Raw genomic sequence first — 19,428 nt, 5'->3', positions numbered from 1 at the left:
GGTTTTCTATGGGGTTCAGGAGCTTGATGTTGTGGTCAGTAAACCGTTTCTGTGTTGATTTTGATGATGTTTTGGATCATCGTCCTGCTGAAGATCCGACCACGGCCCGTTTGAATCTTTCTGGCAGAGGCAGTCAGGTTTTCATTTAATATCTGTTGATCTTTGATAGAGTCCATGATGCCATGTATCCTAACAAAATGTCCAGGTCCTTTAGCAGAAAAACAGCCCCAAAACATTAAAGATCCTCCTCCATATTTAACCGTGGGCATGAGGTACTTTTCCATACGGCCACCTCTCTGTGTACCAAAACCACCTCTGGGTTTATTACCAAAAAGCTCCATTTTGGTTTCATCTGACCGTAGAACCCGATCCCATTTGAAGTTCCAGTAGTGTCGGCACACTGAAGACGCTCGAGTTTGTTTTGGATGAGAGTAGAGGCTTTCTGTGAAACTCTTCCAAACAGCTTGTGGTGATGTCGGTGACTTCAGATTGTAGTTTTGGAGACTTTCTGACCCCAAGACACAACTAACATCTACAATCCTCCAGCTGTGATCCTTGGAGATTTTTTGTCCACTCGAACCGTCCTCTTCACAGTGCGCTGAGACGATATAGACACACGTCCAATTCCAGCTAGATTCATAACATTTCCACTTGTCTGGAACTTCTGAATTATCGCCCTGATGGTGGAAACGGGCGTTTTCAATGCTTGTGCTGTTTTCTTATACCACAAACAACCTTTCGCCACACATCACAGCTATTCCTTGGGCTTACTCAACGTTATGAATGACTAAGGGAATTTGGCCTATGTGTTACCTTATATTTATACCCCTGTGAAACAGGAAGTCGGGGTTGAACAATTTCCTGTTCCTAGTCACCCAGGTGTACTAAAAAAAATGTAAACTATCAATGGGAATATACTTCAAATATATCTTTCTCATATTAATTCGTGGGGTGCCAATAATTGTTCCCCACCTATATTTAACAAAGATCTAAATTTCTTGAGAGTATTTTTATGAATTTTTTTTTTTTTTAGTCAAAAGGTTAAACAATAAAGACAATTTTTCACAGCCTTCTTTGCTCATATTTACCAAGGGTGCCAATATTATTGGAGCGCGCTGTATATGTACCTGGTCTTCACGTGTCCTGTACACACAGTCAGACACTGAACTCCTCCTAACCTTCATGTCGCGTGGCATATTGCCGTCACCCGTCGATGACTCACATTGCTCTCAGCCTTTCTGTTCTCTCAGACGCATTCACACACACACACACACACACACTCGCACTCTCACAAGCTTCCCTTCTCACACTTCCCTTCTCTCTCTCTGTTTCCGTCACACTTTCCCCCATGGCAATCTCTTTCTTTCCCTCTCCGCTTCTGTCCCAGTTTCAGCTTAATGTGCTTTAATGCAGTGAGTGCTTTATAGGAAACATTGACAGAGCAACTAGCAGTTGGAAACTACCAGCAATAATAATAATAATAATAATAATAATAATAATAATAATAATAATAATAATAATAATAACAGATTATATGAGAGATACAGAATGAACGCCATTTATAACCGTTATCTAGACCTGCTATAGATGAAGATTGGTCGTTTGATTGGCATGCTTGTCATTGTACTAGCTTCGTTAGCAGATTAGCAAAACAAGCTACCTTCACCTACACTCACCACAGCACCAGCGAACTCTGCTACTTTCTTCCTAGCTTTATTTTTTTCTGAATATGATGAGCAGAAACGCAACCTTGAAGCAAATCGGCTACAACAACAGCAGAAGACAACATTCGGCTTCCATTCCAGTCGGTCAAGAACAGGAATCTGAGGCTACAGTGGCTACAGACTCGCCCAAACCAGACCGTTTGGAAAAAGATCGGAAAACCAATCGTCACCTGTCCGGTTTGGGCGAATCTGTATTCGCCGTAGTCGGAACCCGATACGGTCGTCTCGTGTTGTGTGTTCCCGCGGTTGTTCCAGTCACTGTAGACTTCCTGTCAGCTTGAGCCAGTCTCTTAACCTGTATCTTCATCATTATATGCATTGCTCTGCTGTCACATGATTGGTTAATTGGAACCCTGCATGAATGGGCAGGAAAAAACGGTGCCCATCGCACTCTCCCGCTTGCTACACAACAAGGTGTAGTATTACAGGTTATTCACTAGAAAGAAACAGCAGCTCTGACCTGACTAACTGCTCTTTCAGACTTTCTCTGGGAGTTACAACACCAGGCCATTTAGCCAATTCACCCTCTTCTCCTCCGTTCTCGGCGTGTTACTCGCAGGTGGAGGAGACGAGACACTTTGACCCGCACGAGTGGTTCAGGTCAGGAGGGACGCTTTGATGAAATGTGCAGCTCTTGTATAAGTTCTTGCTTCATAAGAGACATTGATTTTTCTCCATATCCTGGTGCAGGTCAGGGCGAAGCAGCAGCTGGAGTGGCCGAATTGATGAATGTTTGAAGAGCATAATACTGAAGTGTACAGAGATGCCAAAGGCTACATTCACATTACAAGGTTCATTGTACATTTTCCTACCGAAATCGATAGCACCATGTACAGTATATGAGTCACATGCATCATTAACAGCAGCAAAGATGCTGTATTTGCGAGACACTCCATCACTGCATCAGAGATAAAAATGAGCTAATTAGCAGAGCCGGTCTTCATCACAGAAATGATTTCCTCTGGAGGTCAGCGGAGCTTTTCAAAGCTTTTCGTTCCCTTTTCCAAGTGTTAGCGTTAATGTTCCTGTAATTACAGTGGTGCATGAAAGTTTCAGAATTGTCCATATCTCTGCAGGAATACGACTTAAAACACGGCAGAGATTTCCACACAAGTCCTAAAAGTAGAAAAAGAGAACCCAGTTAAATAAATGAGACAAGGAATATTATAAGTGATCATTTATTTATTGAGGAAAATGATCCAATATTACACGTGTGAGTGGCAAAAGTGTGCGAACCTCTAGGATTGGTGTCACGAGTTCCCCTTTAAAGGCGAGCACCTGCTTTTGCCCTGTTGACATTCGTGACATTCAGACACGTGCATTTGTTTATGTTTCTGTTATGTCTCCTCCCTGTTCTGTCATTGGCTATTGTTTCACGTGTGTCTGAATCGACCCTGGTTTGGTATATCGACCCTGTATCCCGTGACCGCGACTTTGTTTCCTGCCTTGCCTCGTTTATGCCTGTTTGCCGAGCGTCTGAACTCTGCATGTTACTGGATTACGTTTGTGGATGACGTTTTGGATTTACCTGCCTGTGTTCTCTCGTTTAATAAAACTGTTCCGACTGCATTTGCATCCGTCGTATCTCCGTTACGTCACGATACGTGACGATCACCAGTCAATGTGCAGGTGAAATTAGAGTCAGTGGAATGACGATCAGGTGTGAGTGAGTGAGCGCCCGGTTTTATTTAACGAACGGGGATCTATCAGAGTCTGATCTTCACAACACATGTTTGTGGAAGTGTATCATGACATGAGCAAAGGAGATTTCTGAGGACCTCAGAAAAAGAGTTGTCGATGCTCATCAGGCTGGAAAAGGTTACAAAACCGTCTCTAAAGAGTTTGGACTCCACCGATTCACAGTCAGACAGATTGCGTACAAATGGAGGAAATTTAAGACCATTGTTCCCCTCATCAGAAGTGGTCGACCAACAAAGATCACTCCAAGAGCAAGGCCTCTCTCACATTGGTTATTGTTAATGTTCACGAGTCTACCATCAGGAGAACACTGAACTACAATGGTGCGCATGGCACGGTTGCAAGGAGAAATTTACTGCTCTCCAAAATGAACATTGCTGCCTGTCTGCAGTTTTCTAAAGATCACGTGGACAAGACAGACGTCTGTTGGAAAAATGTTTTGTGGATGGATGAGACCAAAATAAAACTTTTTGGTTTAAATGGAAAGTGTTATGTTTGGAGAAAGGAAAACACTGCATTCCAGCATAACAAGCTTATCCCATCTGTGAAACATGCTGGTGGTAGTGTCATAGTTTAAGCCTGTTTTGCTGCAGCTGGCCCAGGATGGCTTTCTATCATTGATGGAACAATGAATTCTGAAGTATACCAGCGAATACTAAAGGAAAATGTCAGGACATCCGTCTGTGAACTGAATCTCAAGAGAAAGTGGGTCATGCAGCAAGACAACGACCCTAAACACACAAGTCATTCTAAAAAAGAACGGGTAAAGAAGCATAATGTTAATGTTTTGGAATGTCCAAGTCAAAGTCCTGACCTTAATCCAATAGAAATGTTGTGGAAGGACCTGAAGCGAGCAGTTCATGTGAGGAAACCCACCAACATCCCAGAGTTGAAGCTGTGCTGTACTGAGGAACGGGCTAAAACTCCTCCAAGCCGATGTGCAGGACCGATCGACACTTACCGCAAACGTTTATCTGCAGTTACTGTTGCACAAGCAGGTCACACCAGATACCGAAAGCAAACATTCACATACTTTTGCCCTCACACATACGTAATATTGGCTCATTTCCCTCAATAAATAACTGACCAAGTGTAATATTGTTGTCTTATTTGTTAATTGGGCTCTCTTTGTCTACTTTTAGGACTTGTGATGATGTTTTGCGTCACAAACCTTCAAGCACCACTAAAAAAAAACTGTTGCGACATTGTAGGAAAGTTTATAAATGAAGTTCTGAGAACAACCAGGAAAGAAGAGATTGAATATTCTTAGAACAAAAAGTACAGCCCTAATGTTCATAAATTGTTCTGCAATACCACTTTCGAGTGAAGGTTGACCATACTGTTTCACAAATTCCCCCTTTACGTTGCAGTTTCCATGGCGACAAGCATGCACTTTTGTTTAGGTTTTCATCCTGTCTCCACCCCTTTCATGTTATTGGTTTGTTACCTGATTGTGTTCACCTGTTCACAGCTCCAGGGTCCAGGGTTCGATCCTGAGCACAGTCTATGTGTTTCTTGTGTTCTCCTTGTTTTTGCGTAGGTTTTCTCAGGGTTCTCTGGTTTCCTCTGACTGTCTAAAAACATCCGGCTATGTGCTTATAAGCCCCTAGGTGTTATACCAAGTGTTACTTGGATTACCTGGGCCTGTTTGACTTCTCTTTTAGTTTAAATAAAGCACACACCGCGTTCGCGTGCTGTCTCATCAACCTGCATGTTACAGTGCTTGTCCTCGATTGGTCTGCTCTCTGGGAGACTCCATTAATATTTCATACAAGTTATGTTGTGCTAATTCCTTTGAATCTACTTGTCTAAATCTACGTTGGCGTTCAAGCCAGTAACCCTGCATTCTAGAGTCACGAAGTTTGTGGAAAAATGTTTTACAAGTACAACACCTTGAAAGAATATCCACCTGCCAGAGCGAGAACTTTTCTGACAGTGATATGGCGCGTGAGTCCGGCAGGGTTATATTTGTCACGGGACTTGTTTTGCTCTTCTTTCACCCCAGTGGTGCAACATGCAGTGACGGTGATGCCACACAGCACTGGAAATGACATGTCACCCAGCCGGGTCTGTCATTTCCATCCCTCCAGAGAGGAGCTGATAAAACCTGCTGCACCCTTACAGCGAGATCTCCTGTGTACTAACCCTAAATTATCGGTCACGTGATCATAGGGGCGTTCTCATAGATCAATTTATAACACACTTCACTTCAGCAGTATGTAAGATGTCGAATTTTCCAAACAAATATCTATCATGTACTTTTGTTTCTCCGTCTTCTTATCCTTGTGGTTCCCTTCTATATTTAACGGCAGCAGTAATTACAGCTGCACTCGTCCCCGATTTAAACTGTATCTCCTGCGGGGAGATGTGTTTGTGCGTGTGTATGTGCGTGTGTGTGTGTGTGACAGTGATGGCCGTTGTGGATTATCAGAGCCATAGGGAGTGTCACTGAAGCCAATCAGCATCTCCCCATGGAACCGCTTCTGGGACCGAGGGGCTGTTTATGCAAAACAAGACTATAATTAAAGGAAAGGTCTCAGCTGAGGAGGCTGGTGCAAGTCAGTTGAATCAATTAGCTTTAGGGAGGAGGTTTAAGATCTATTAGTAGAAGTTAATTACATTACCAATAATTAATTTTTTTTTTTTTTTTACATCGCAAATAATGAGCGTATTTTAATTTGATAAAAGCAGGGCTGAGAACGGTTATCAGTCGATGGATTACCGAGTGGTTGATCAGGGTTACAGCAAGAATCCATCCAAACCATGTTATATTATTATATGGCAAGAGTTTGAGAAGGTCGTTGTGATATTTAGTGTTGTATTATATGTGCAAAGTGATTGGCAAGGAAATGAGAAGCGGTTGAGGGCATGCATTACAGTGATTTTGTCAGGTAATGGTGTTCGTAGGCATGATGCCAAGCGGAGTGTCTTAAATCTCTACAGCGAGAAACTCACTGTACCTCGCTGTAAAAGCATATATTGCTTTTATAAAGCAGTGACAAAACCAATATGATGAAATCCTGTGAATGTACAGGTTGGTGGATGGACAAATGGATGGATGAATGGATGGGTGTTAGATGACTGGATGTACAGACAGATGGATGGATGGATGGATGGATGGATATGTAGATGGTTGAATGTACAGATGGATGGGCAAATGGTTGGGTAGTCGGATGGCTGTATGTACAAGTGGATGGATGGATGGATGAATGGACAAATTGATGGGTGAACGGATAGATGGTTGATGGTTGGATATATTTAGATGGATGGCTGTATGTACAAATGGATGAATGGATGGACAAATGGATGAGTGAATGGATGGGGTTATATGGCTGGATGGATGGATGGATGGATATATAGATGGTTGAATGTACAGATGGATGGGCAAATGGCTGGGTAGTTGGATGGCTGTATGTACAAGTGGATGGATGGATGGATGGATGGATGGACAAATTAATGGGTGAATGGATAGATGGTTGGTGGTTGGATGTATATAGATGGATGTCTGTATGTACAGATGGATGGGCAAATGGCTGGGTAGTTGGATGGCTGTATGTACAAGTGGATGGATGGATGGATGGATGGATGGATGGATGGATGGATGGATGGATGGATGGATGGATGGACAAATTAATGGGTGAATGGATAGATGGTTGGTGGTTGGATGTATATAGATGGATGTCTGTATGTACAAATGGATGGATGAATGGATGGACAAATTGATGGGTGAATGGATCGATGGTTGATGGTTGGATGTATATACATGGATGGCTGAGTGTATAAATGGGTGGATGGATGGCTTTGTTTTTAAAATATAATGGACACCAGGAATAACAATAAACCTGTTCCTGTCCTACTCACAGAAAGAAACCTCAGTAGATCTGGTCGTTTGTGCACTTCAGCCAGGTTTCTGCAATAACCATCATGTAGCTGTTTGCTAGATAAGTTACAGATACCATTTGGACATTAACAGAAGTCGTTATGGTGGAGTCTTCCTGCAGTGTCTGCCAGCCCATGTGTCTCAGCTCCGCTCTTTAGTTCTTATTAATGGGAAACGTGTTGACCCGAAACTGCATCTATGAGTAAAAACTTGAGTAATTATGCGCTTGTGTTCACAGCATGCTAATCAGCCGCAGCTGTAGTGTCCGTATAAAAGCATCTGCGATCCTCGGATCTGTGTGAAAACATTACAGTATGCTAAGTGGGCTAAATGCAAATGAACCAGCACATGTTAATTATATCGCTTACAGTTTGGTGTGACACATGAAACAGTCTTTCAGGCTCTAGCACCCAATTAATAGCAGTTTTGCAACCTTGAGATCTGAGGCAGGGATCGGGGAAAAAAAGAAACGGTTGTTTGCAGCCAAATGGATCCCCAACAAAGCTGATGAGGTTTTAAAATGGAGAATCCCATTACGATGTTGGAGAGCTGAGTCATATTTATTCCAGTGTTTACATCTTTTTGGTTTTTGTAAACTGGAGTGGAGTATTTTGGGTAGTACTTGGGCCAAAATGTTTTTCTTTCCCTTCTATAATTCCATTAAATTTGATTTCCAGGTGTAGAGATAAGGAAGTAGAGGATTCGATGTACTGTAGACATGTTGTGAATTAATGAGGCCTGTCACCATGGACGAATTTGACCGAAATGTCATCCTATAGCCACCTTACAGCATAATGTTAGCAAGAGATAACTGTTAATATATCATTTGAATCCAATTTAATCACCATATGCTGTAATGGTGGAGTTTACTGTGCACTTTGACCCCTCTTCCTGTTTAAAAGTTGTGCGTGAGGCTGTTTATATGCGACTCTCTGTACAGTCGAACCTATAAAACTCCTCATGCTGCAGTCCTGTAGTCTCCTGTGTTTCAAGTGAAAGATTTTGTTCTTGTACGTGCTGCTAAACATCGGTGTGATTCTGGAATATAATTCTAAAGGTTTTTTTTTTTTTTTTTTTATAGTGTTTCTAGTGTATAATTCTGGAATATAGTTCTAGGGTTTTTTTTTTTTTTCAATTATATTGTATGTTTCTAGAGCTGTCCGAGTGAGTTTGGAATGTAATTTGATGATTTTTATTACAATACTCCTAGAAATCTCAATGTGATTTTGAAATGTTGATCAAAAATGTAATTTTTATTGTAGTATGTGCTTCTAGAACTTTAAAATGTTTTACATTTAAATATGTGAACTCTGTGTATGATTTTCTCACATAGGGCTAGAATTTTTAAATGAGAACTTATGCTTCTAAACCCCTCAATATCATTCTTGAAAGTTCTAGAATTTTATTATATATTTATAATATGTACTTCTATGTGGATGAGTGGGTGGATGAATGATTGAATGAGAGGATGGATGGATGATTGAATGAAAGGATGGATGGATGAGTGGGTGAATGGATGAGAGGGTTGATGAATGATTGAGAGGATGGATGGATGAGTGGGTGAATGGATGAGTGGGTGGATGAATGATGGATTAAGAGGATGGATGGATGAGTGGGTGGATGAATGATGGATTAAGAGGATGGATGGATGAGTGGGTTGATGAATGATTGATTGAGAGGATGGATGGATGAGTGGGTGAATGGATGAGTGGGTGGATGAATGACTGATTGAGAGGATGGATGGATGAGTGGGTGGATGGATGAGTGGGTGGATGAATGATTGATTGAGAGGATGGATGGATGAGAGGATAGGATGGATGGATGAGTGGGTGTATGAATGATTGATTGAGAAGATGGATGGATGAGAGGATGGATGGATGAGTGGATGGATGGATGAGTGGGTGTATGAATGATTGAGAGGATGGATGGATGAGAGGGTGGATGGATGAGAGGATGGATGGATGAGAGGATGGATGGATGAGTGAGTGTATGAATGATTGATTGAGAGGATGGATGGATGAGAGGATGGATGGATGAGAGGATGGATGGATGAGTGAGTGTATGAATGATTGATTGAGAGGATGGATGGATGAGAGGATGGATGGATGAGAGGATGGATGGATGAGTGGATGGATGGATGAGTGAGTGTATGAATGATTGATTGAGAGGATGGATGGATGAGAGGATGGATGGATGAGAGGATGGATGGATGAGTGGATGGATGGATGAGAGGATGGATGGATGAGAGGATGGATGGATGAGTGGATGGATGGATGAGAGGATGGATGGATGAGAGGATGGATGGATGAGTGAGTGTATGAATGATTGATTGAGAGGATGGATGGATGAGAGGATGGATGGATGAGAGGATGGATGGATGAGAGGATGGATGGATGAGAGGATGGATGGATGAGTGAGTGTATGAATGATTGATTGAGAGGATGGATGGATGAGAGGATGGATGGATGAGAGGATGGATGGATGAGAGGATGGATGGATGAGAGGATGGATGGATGAGAGGATGGATGGATGAGTGGATGGATGAATGATTGAATAAGACTGTACACTTTGCTGCACCACCGAGAGATTTGTGCTGAGCTGCACAGAGAAGTGGAGATCACGTGATGGGAAACGACGTGCTTTATACTCACTCATGACTCATCTAAGATCACATGATCAGTCCGATCAGAACAGCGTGACACGCGCGCAGTTACAGTCAGGCACTGGCTTTTCCCACTCAGGTAGCTCGTCATGTTTTATTAATGTCCCATGCTCTTGGGTTTGCTCTTTTTCTGCACAGGGATGACTTCCCAGGTCGCCCCTTTCCTCGTCGCAAATCAAATTAGCTGGGCGAGTGATTAATCATCTCTGTGACGGCTCTGTGAAAGGGGATTGGCACCTTATTCGTTTTCTTAATTACATCTCTTATTAGACGCCACAATCGTCCCCGGTAATTATAGCCTTCTTCTGACTCGTACGCTAGGAATTTGCTACGCAAATGATTTGGGCAGAGTGGAGGGATCGGGGTGGAGCTGTCTGATGACGAGGAAGATTAAGAGTGAAGTGTTCTTATGAAGTGACGCATCTTAAAGGAGCTCCTCACTCACCAGGGAGTGGAAGTTAGTCGGGATGAAGACAGGAAGCGCTTGTGTTATAAACTCACTAACACTAACACTAAGGACGGACCGCTCCTTTAGCGGTCGATGAAGAGGTTACTCTCGCACGCGCTCACACAGATGTGCGCCCGATTTATTATAAGTGGAGACATCTGTGAAAGTCTGCCTCGCTCGATCAGATTGAACGCGTGGAAATAAAAGACCGGATTCCCGAAGTGAATTTTATGCCGTCCAGCAGGCGAAGGGACGTAAACTTACGGAAGTGGAAGTCTACGGATCAGACGGTTTTCTCCAATTCCACCGTAAGCGATCTTCATCCCTCGTCACTGGAGGAGAAAGTCCTGCAGTTAAATTCTGCTCTTGCTGCTAATCTCGACTCTTTCGCTCCTCTAAGGTCACGTAAGGTCACACTCGCCCGCTCTGCTCTCGGAAGGCTGTTTGTCGGAAAATGGAGCGCAAACGGCGCCTTACCGGACTGAATGTCTACGCTCAAGTGTGGACGGATCTTCTGGGTGATTATCGAGCACTAAAGATCCTCTTACTTCTCTCAGGCTATTGTAAACAATCAAAATAATCCCAGACACTCGGTCCAAACCATAAACGGACTGCGTCAAGCTAATACCGTTACCACTTTGCCTGTTTCTCAGCAGCCATGCGATTCTTTCCTTCTGTTTTTTAATTCTAAGGTTGATAATGTTCGCAAAGAAATTCCTGTCACACCTGACGCTGCCTCTTCACTCCTTCGTCCATATGGCTGCACTGGTGTTTCTTTCACTCATTTCTCACCGCTTGACTCTGAGGCTCTCACAAGGGAGGAATCCAACAGGAAATCAACCGCTTGCCTGCTGGATCCTGCTCCCACAAACCTATTTAAATCGTGCTTCGATGTCTGGTGCCCTGCTATCCTCAGCATTATAAATGAATCACTGGAGACTGGGGTCGTTCCAGCAGTACTAAAGACTGCTGCTGTTACACCTGTACCAAAGAAAGGAAACGTTTCCGTGTCCCATTTCAAATCTTGCGTTTTTGGCAAAGATACTCGAGCGTGTTGTTGCCTCTCGACTATGTAATCGTCTTACAATGAATAACCTCTCTGAACCCCTACAGTCAGGTTTTCGTAAACGTCACAGCACTGGTCAGAGTTCCCGATGACTCGTTGATGGCGCTACTTCCATTCTTATTCTTCTTGATCTTCGAGCTGCTTTCGACGCTGTGGAGCACGGTCGTTTCCTGACCTGCCTCGAAAGTGTTTTTGGTGTGTCTGGGACGGTTTTAAACCGGTTTAAATCCTATTTTACTGACCGTTCCCTGTTTATTTCTGTGGGTGGCTATCGGTCTGAGACTAGCTCTGTGCTCACTGGTGTTCCTCAGGGTTCAGTTTTAGGCCCTCTACGCTTCAATATCGATCTATCTCCACTTGGGCAACTGCTGCGATCGCTCGGCCTCCGTTATCACTTTTATACACAAACCCGCCTAAAATCTACGGGTGACGGGGCTTTATCTCTCTACGCTCCTTCACTCTGGAACTCTCTTCCTCCTGAACTCGGGGAAGCTCAGACGTTTGACATTTTTAAAGCTCTACTCAAGACACACTTTTTGAAACTTGCATTCGACTGCTGATGTCTTTTTTTTTTTTTTTTATGATTATTTCATAATTATTATTATTAACGTTGTTGTTGTTCTTATTGACTTTTATATGTTTTATTTTTCTGTGTACTGCTTATTTTGTGTACGGCGCTTTGGGAAGCTGCTTTTAAAGGCGCTTTATAAAATAAAGCTTATTATCGTTGTTATTATTATTATAGGATTACGACGTCATGTTATACTGCAGTGCTATTTTAATGCTCGATTCTGATTGGTCAGGACGTACACAGGGTCTGGAGAAAAACGTGTGTGACCGTGGATATGGAGAGTCTCCAGCGTCGGCGCTGTGTAAGGGTCAGTGGTACAGCTATAACTTTAAATTATCCGACATCTTCAGGAAAAAAGATTTGACACTTTTTTTTATTTTATTACATTTTTTTTTTTACACAGTTTCTCTGTAACAAGCTGCGTTTTTTTTTTTCTTTTCTTTTTCTTTTCGGCTATATTAACCTCATGCGAGAGGGGAAAGAAAGGGAGGCTATTGAGGGAAGGAATGTTTATAGCTGAACGGGAGCTAACTTGCTTTGCAGACGTTCCATAACCTACTATGTAAATACTCCGTTAAATAGCAGAATAATAAATAAATAAATAACGCGTTCGCCTCGGTTCTTTTTCTGTAACAGCACACCCAGTCGTGTTTGATCAATTCCTCATTGGATCACGATTGGATTGATTTATTTAAAAGCTACGATCATGATATTTTGCCACAGATATGAAAAACGAGTCCTCCTTCTGGCTTCAGTTCTCATTATAACGCTCTCTTTAATCCTCTTCTTGTGCTCTTTCTATTTTCTTGGAAAAGACGCACGTCGGTGAAGTGTAAAACAAGCGGTGCATTATTTGAAACAGTCCGCGTCTGTGACCCGTCCGCGCGTCCATCCGAGACGCTCGTTAGCGCGATCTCTCGAGAACGGACGCGACGGGTTCATGTTTGTAGGATTTATATGGAATTGTCTCCGTAACGAGTGGACGCACTGATTTGAGATTTTTCGGGAATCGATCCAGACAGGATCTCAAGGTCAGAGCAAGGTCGAACGTCTGAAATAGGTTTTTTCTTTAATAGCGTATACCTGCTTTCTGCCTGCAGGATCTCAACAATAAGTGGTGAAATGTCGGATTTGTACAGACTTATCGTCTCTACCACCAGATGAGCTGATTTTACATTTTGGCATCAATCCCAACATGCTTAAGTATAATTTAAGGCTGCTTATAGGGCGGCTGTGGATCAGGCGGTAGAGCGGGTCGTACACTGATCGTAGGGTCGGGGGTTCGATTCCCGGCCCACGTGACTCCACATACCGAAGTGTCCTCGGGCGAGACGCTGAACCCTGAAGTTGCTCTTGATGGCAAGTTAGCGCCTTGCATGGCAGCTCTGCTACCATTGGTGTGTGTGTGTGTGTGTGATGGGTGAATGAGACACAGTGTAAAGTGCTTTGGATAAAAGCGATATATAACTGCAAATTAGTAACGTGAAGGACTAGACTTCTTGGCAATGGAGACGTCCCATCAAGTTCTACTTGTTGTTTATTTATTATTATTTTTAAATCCCCCATCACTCTGTGATTGCTGGAGATATTAGTTTTGTCCGATGTTCGGAGGGAAATGTCCCGGAACGTACTGACGGTGTGTTTCTGCACTCAGTAAATAAGCGAGCGTTTTGGCTTCTCAGTGTTCACAGCATGTACAGTAGAGTAAACTCTACAGCGCGCTCTGACGAGACAGTGTGTCCTTTTGTGTGTCTTTAAGAGACGATCTTTTTTTTATTTTTATGTTTTATTACTATCGTGAGGTGTGTGTCTGGATCAGAGGGTGAAACACGGCTCCCTGGTGTGTCATTTCTTGCTCCTCTGTGATGTCCCAGTTACATATTTCCATAACGATTTGCATAAATACACACCGGATCTACAGTATAACACGACTGCAGCTAAAAGTGGACCGAACCCCCCCTCCCCCCCCTTTGTTTTTCTCTCTCCTCATTTGATACGAATTTGGCTTGAAAACCAAACATTAAACTGAATCTGTCATTTTTTTATTATTATTATTATTTAAAAAAACAACAACAACTGATTAATAATTAATAATAAACGGGGATGGGATTTTTCAGTTTGACCAGACGGATAAATACCGCCATTTTTACGTCCATCCAACTCGATGTCTCATCCTTTCATTATAATATACAGTACGCGCACGGAATACCCGATTATTGGGATATAATCAAATCGACGTCTTCTACGATGTCGTCATTTCCAATCCAAGGTATCGCAGGGTCGTGTTTCACGCGTGTTGTGAAGAACAGCAGGTTTGTGTTTGCTCCTGTACAGCTGTAAGGACCCTACAGTTTTGTTTTTATCGCTTGACGTGTTGTCCAGTGCGGACAGCGGCCGATCGTCAAGAACATACCGGTTAAGAGCTGTTCTTGTCACTCACCTAGCGTCACGGAGATTTTATTCTCGCCTTACGTCGAGCTTTATGTTTAAAATGTTTGCTCGGGTTAGTTGGATCATAGGAAGATGCCGTAGTTCTGCCTGGTGAAGTTTGCTTGGTCGTCATTAATCGCGAAATCCCTCCCGATCGCTGGCATTTCTCGCCGTCTGTTCGTTACTCTACAAAACGGCGTCGACTCGAACGAGGTCCCGTAGCGTCACCTGGTATTCGGGAATGTTTTTATTTCTTAGGATGTCTTACAATTTCGGAATCGCGTTAATATTCCGATAAGGCCGCCGTTAGCGGATTCCATTTGATGTCAACTTTATTAATATAAAATCCATCGAAACGCCATTCGACTTCGCCGGAATTCCTCTCGCATGATGTGCAGACGACGTGGATTCATCCAGGCTTCACGTTAACTTCGCTCCATGACCCAGACGCCGTTTTAAGCGGAGGTCTGATGCAGTTTCGAGAATATCTGCTTCGTCCCCGCGCACCGTGGTAGAGAAGGCAACAGGTTGCAGTGTGAGTTCAGCGTGTCGACTAGGAACGGGTTTTTCTTTTTAAGCGACGCACCGGGAGCCCCGCGTCTCACCGCCGTCTCTAAACAAAGACGTGAAATAGGAATGGATATTCGAAAGTAATAGCCGAGTTCGTCTCTGTGAAGGCTCGTGTTTTGGTCCCGCGTGGAAGCTGTGACTCGCCGAATTGACTCCCAGAACAAGCGAACGATTCACGCAGGCCTGAGCGACGATTACTGTTTACTTCGTCCGTGCTTTTGTACACGTGCTTTTTTTGTGCTCGCCGTTTGTGTCGCGGCTCGACGCAGCTCGCTTGTTGTCTGTCATTAACTCTCGGCATAATCACTCCAAATCTCACCGACTCAAAAGACGTGAAGACGGAAGTCTAACTGAACACGTGAAACCTCTTTGTTAAAACGATTCCTCGATCGACGTCGACACTGAGACGTTCAAGCGCAGATTTAAATACACATTCTCAGCCCGTGTCGCTCCATCCTCATCATCATCATCATCATCATCATCATAGCATTTTCCAAGAGAAAATTTCCCGTCTAATTTCTCCGTGCGCTCTCTCTCTTTTTTTTTTTTTTTTTGATTTACCGTTTTTTGCTATCTCCGTGTGTTCAAACGCTCTCCGAGATTCGTGATTTGTAATAATTCACACAATTTAAGTTGTACGAAAAGGTGAGGCTTGGGCTCGGAGCAGGATTAGTCTTTAGACCCTTACTTAAGACTGCGCTAGTATGTAACAGCCCATTAACAGACATCACTGACCACCATGGCGGTCCGGTCGGTCCGGTCGGTCCGATGGTGATTAGTTCTCTCTAACGGCCGCTCCGACTACGGTTTATATCGGCTGTGATACTTAATACACAGCGACTTGTATACACGTGGCTGACACTCCACACACACTTCCGTAAAACTACTTCAAACGAAGGACTAGATTTCCGTGAGGAGATAAACGGTTCTGGAAGGAGTCTCCAGGGTCGGCGCTCCGTAAACACTCCGAGGTAAAGCTGTAACTTTCCAACACCTTCAGGGCTGAATGGTTCACGCTTCACGGCGGGTCTGTTAACACGACGAGCTGCGTCGTTTCTCTTCCTCGTCGTTTTCTCTCTTATTTGAATCAAAAGAGGGAAAAAAGAGAGACCGGGCAGAAACTTGTCTCGTCGACGTTCCACGACTATAAACGGATAAAAAGCGCGACGTGTCGTTCTGTATTTAATAAACAGCGTAATCGTTGGCGCGTTGGAAATTTCGATATACAGTTCGAGGGATGGAAGACTTACGGTTATAATGTTATCGGAAAATAATCAACAGGAACGTCTCTTCTTTACAGCGTGCTGTTGTCGTTGTCGTCGATTATTTTCACCAGGTTTTATTCCTTACTTATGACTAGTGACGCTACGTAGCGCTCGTGTGTGGTTATAACCCTGTAATAACATGCATATACTCTGTAATAGATGTCTTATAGACATGTATATCTAGGTTTCGACGCCCAGAGCTCAGATTATCATGTATAAAGCTGTGATGTATTGTTTAATGGTCGATTTTAAGAGCATACCACATCACTTTTAATGCTAGAGGCGTGCGAGTGATTGCTAAGAACCCTCAAGAACCGAGCGAAACCCCCCCCCCCCCCAAAAAAAAAAGAAAAAAAAACAAAACCCGACGTAGCACGTGTAGATTCTCCGAAATGTACAAAATGTTTTTGACAGTAATGTATTCGAATCTAACAATACAGACTTCCTTATATTTACTTTTTGATTATCCGACGCCGAGATGGAGAACGAGACTTCCTCCACTAAAAGCTGGAAATAAACTCCCGGTGTTGCTCGAGCACTCGTTTGAAGTTGGCTCACTGTGATGGTAATGATGCGGTGGGAGGTAAATGAATTCCGTTATCAGCGCAGAAGCAGCAGTTTCTCCGCAGCCTTCTACGCAGCACGCCGCCGCCGTTCTTCACCTGCCGTCTCTCTCCGCCTCCGCTCGTCACGCTGACGCAGCCCGAGAAGCCCGACCGATAGAGGACGTGCTAAGGTTAATCAGCTAAGAGTCGTGTCGGTCTGAACGCCCGCGAGGATTTCCTCATGGCCTGGAGGACACCTCGACGCTCTTTTTAAACGAATAATAAGGCAAATTCAGTCGAGCGGGACGAACGGAACGCCGAGGACGTGTAGTTAAACGTCGACGCGGCTGCGGATGGAGCTTTCCTCCCTCGTATCGGACGGATTTAAATGAAAGCGCGCTGAAGTGGGATGAGCGAGCGCAGATGTGAGGAACCACAGCAGGCGGCGAGCTTTATCGTGAAAAAGCAGCAGGGATATTTTTCAGCCCCGCCGCTGAAAGGCCGCTTCCCTAATCGAATACGCAAGCACGAACGAGCAACGGCGATGGAGGAAGTGCGCTGTGTAGAGGGGTGCGTAAATTATCGATCCACTCGTGATGTACGTGTGCGGTCCGCGATGCCGGATCGTCTCGTATCCGTCGGGAATCGACTGTCGGCTTTCTCCGGACGACAGAAACGCGAGCGCTGGAGAGTATAATGGCGTTTGTGATGGAACGCGAGTGATTTCCATGGCGAGGATTTGGCAGAACAGAACAGAACACGGTGTGGCAGAAATTCAGAAGAATTAACACGACATTGAAGCTTTTTTTTTCCCCGGTTGTATGAAACGTCTCGCCCTTTATTCAATCTTACCTGCATGCTGCAGACTTGAAAGCTGCTGCTGTAATCATAAACACTGATGCTCATGCGGTTTGTACAAGAGTAAAGATTTATCCGTCGCCCCCCGGGACAGAACGGTTTCCCTTTCGAGTTCCCCGAGACATTTCTTCCTCACCGCCGTCACCTTGGGTTCATTCATTAAGACTGAATGAGTAACTACATCCCGATTTCTGTAAAGCTGCTGAGAGACTGTGTGCGGCTTTGAGAGATGTACAGAGACATGACGCTGAAAGCCAGGGAAAAATGTCCAGTTTCACCTCTAATGTCTCTCTCTCGCTCTCTTTCTATCTCTATCTATCTATCTATCCCTCGCTCTTATCTATCTATCTACTCTCTCTCTCTCTCTATATATATATATATATACATATCTCTCTCTCTCTCTCTCTCTCTATATATATATATATATACACATATCCCTCTCTCTCTCTATATATATATATATATACATATCTCTCTCTCTCTCTCTCTCTCTCTCTCTCTCTATATATATATATATACATCTCTCTCTCTCTCTCTCTCTATATATATATATATATATACATATCCCTCTCTCTCTCTCTATATATATATATATATATACATATCTCTCTCTCTCTCTCTCTCTATATATATATATATATATATATACATATCCCTCTCTCTCTCTCTCCCTCTATATATATATATATACATACATATATATATATATATATACATATATATATATATATATATATCCCCCTCTCTCTCTATATATATACACACATATCCCTCTCTCTCTAGATCTCTCTCTCTATATATATATACATCTCTCTCTCTCTAGATCTCTCTCTCTCTCTTTATATATATATATATAACTATCCCTCTCTCTCTCTCTCTCTCTCTATATATATATATATATATATATATATATATATATATATCCCCCTCTCTCTCTCTATATATATACACACATATCCCTCTCTCTCTCTCTCTCTCTCTATATATATATATATATATATATATATATATACATATCCCTCTCTCTCTAGATCTCTCTCTCTCTCTCTCTCTATATATATATATATATATCCCCCCCTCTCTCTCTCTCTCTATATATATATACATATCCCTCTCTCTCTAGATCTCTCTCTCTCTCTCTCTCTCTCTCTATCTATATATATATATATATATATATCCCTCTCTCTCTCTATATATATATATATATATGCATATCCCCCCCCCTCTCTCTCTCTATATATATATATACATATCCCTCTCTCTCTCTAGATCTCTCTCTCTCTCTATATATATATATATACATATCCCCCCCCCCTCTCTCTCTCTCTCTATATATATATATATATATATATCCCTCTCTCTCTAGATCTCTCTCTCTCTCTCTCTCTCTATATATATATATATATACATATCCCTCTCTCTCTCTCTCTCTCTCTATATATATATATATATATATATATATATATATACATATCCCTCTCTCTCTAGATCTCTCTCTCTCTCTCTCTCTATATATATATATATATACATATCCCCGTCTCTCCCTCTCTCTCTCTCTATATATATATATACATATCCCTCTCTCACTCTCTCTCTCTCTCTATATATATATATATATACATATCCCTCTCGCTCTCTAGATCTCTCTCTCACTCTCTCTCGCTCTCTCTCTCTCTATATATATATATACATATCCCTCTCTCTCTCTCTC

Source organism: Ictalurus punctatus, chromosome 21 (genome assembly GCF_001660625.3).
Source record: "Ictalurus punctatus breed USDA103 chromosome 21, Coco_2.0, whole genome shotgun sequence".
NCBI lineage: Eukaryota > Metazoa > Chordata > Actinopteri > Siluriformes > Ictaluridae > Ictalurus > Ictalurus punctatus.
The sequence above is the reverse complement of the archived record's forward strand: the minus strand, read 5'-3'. Positions refer to the sequence as shown.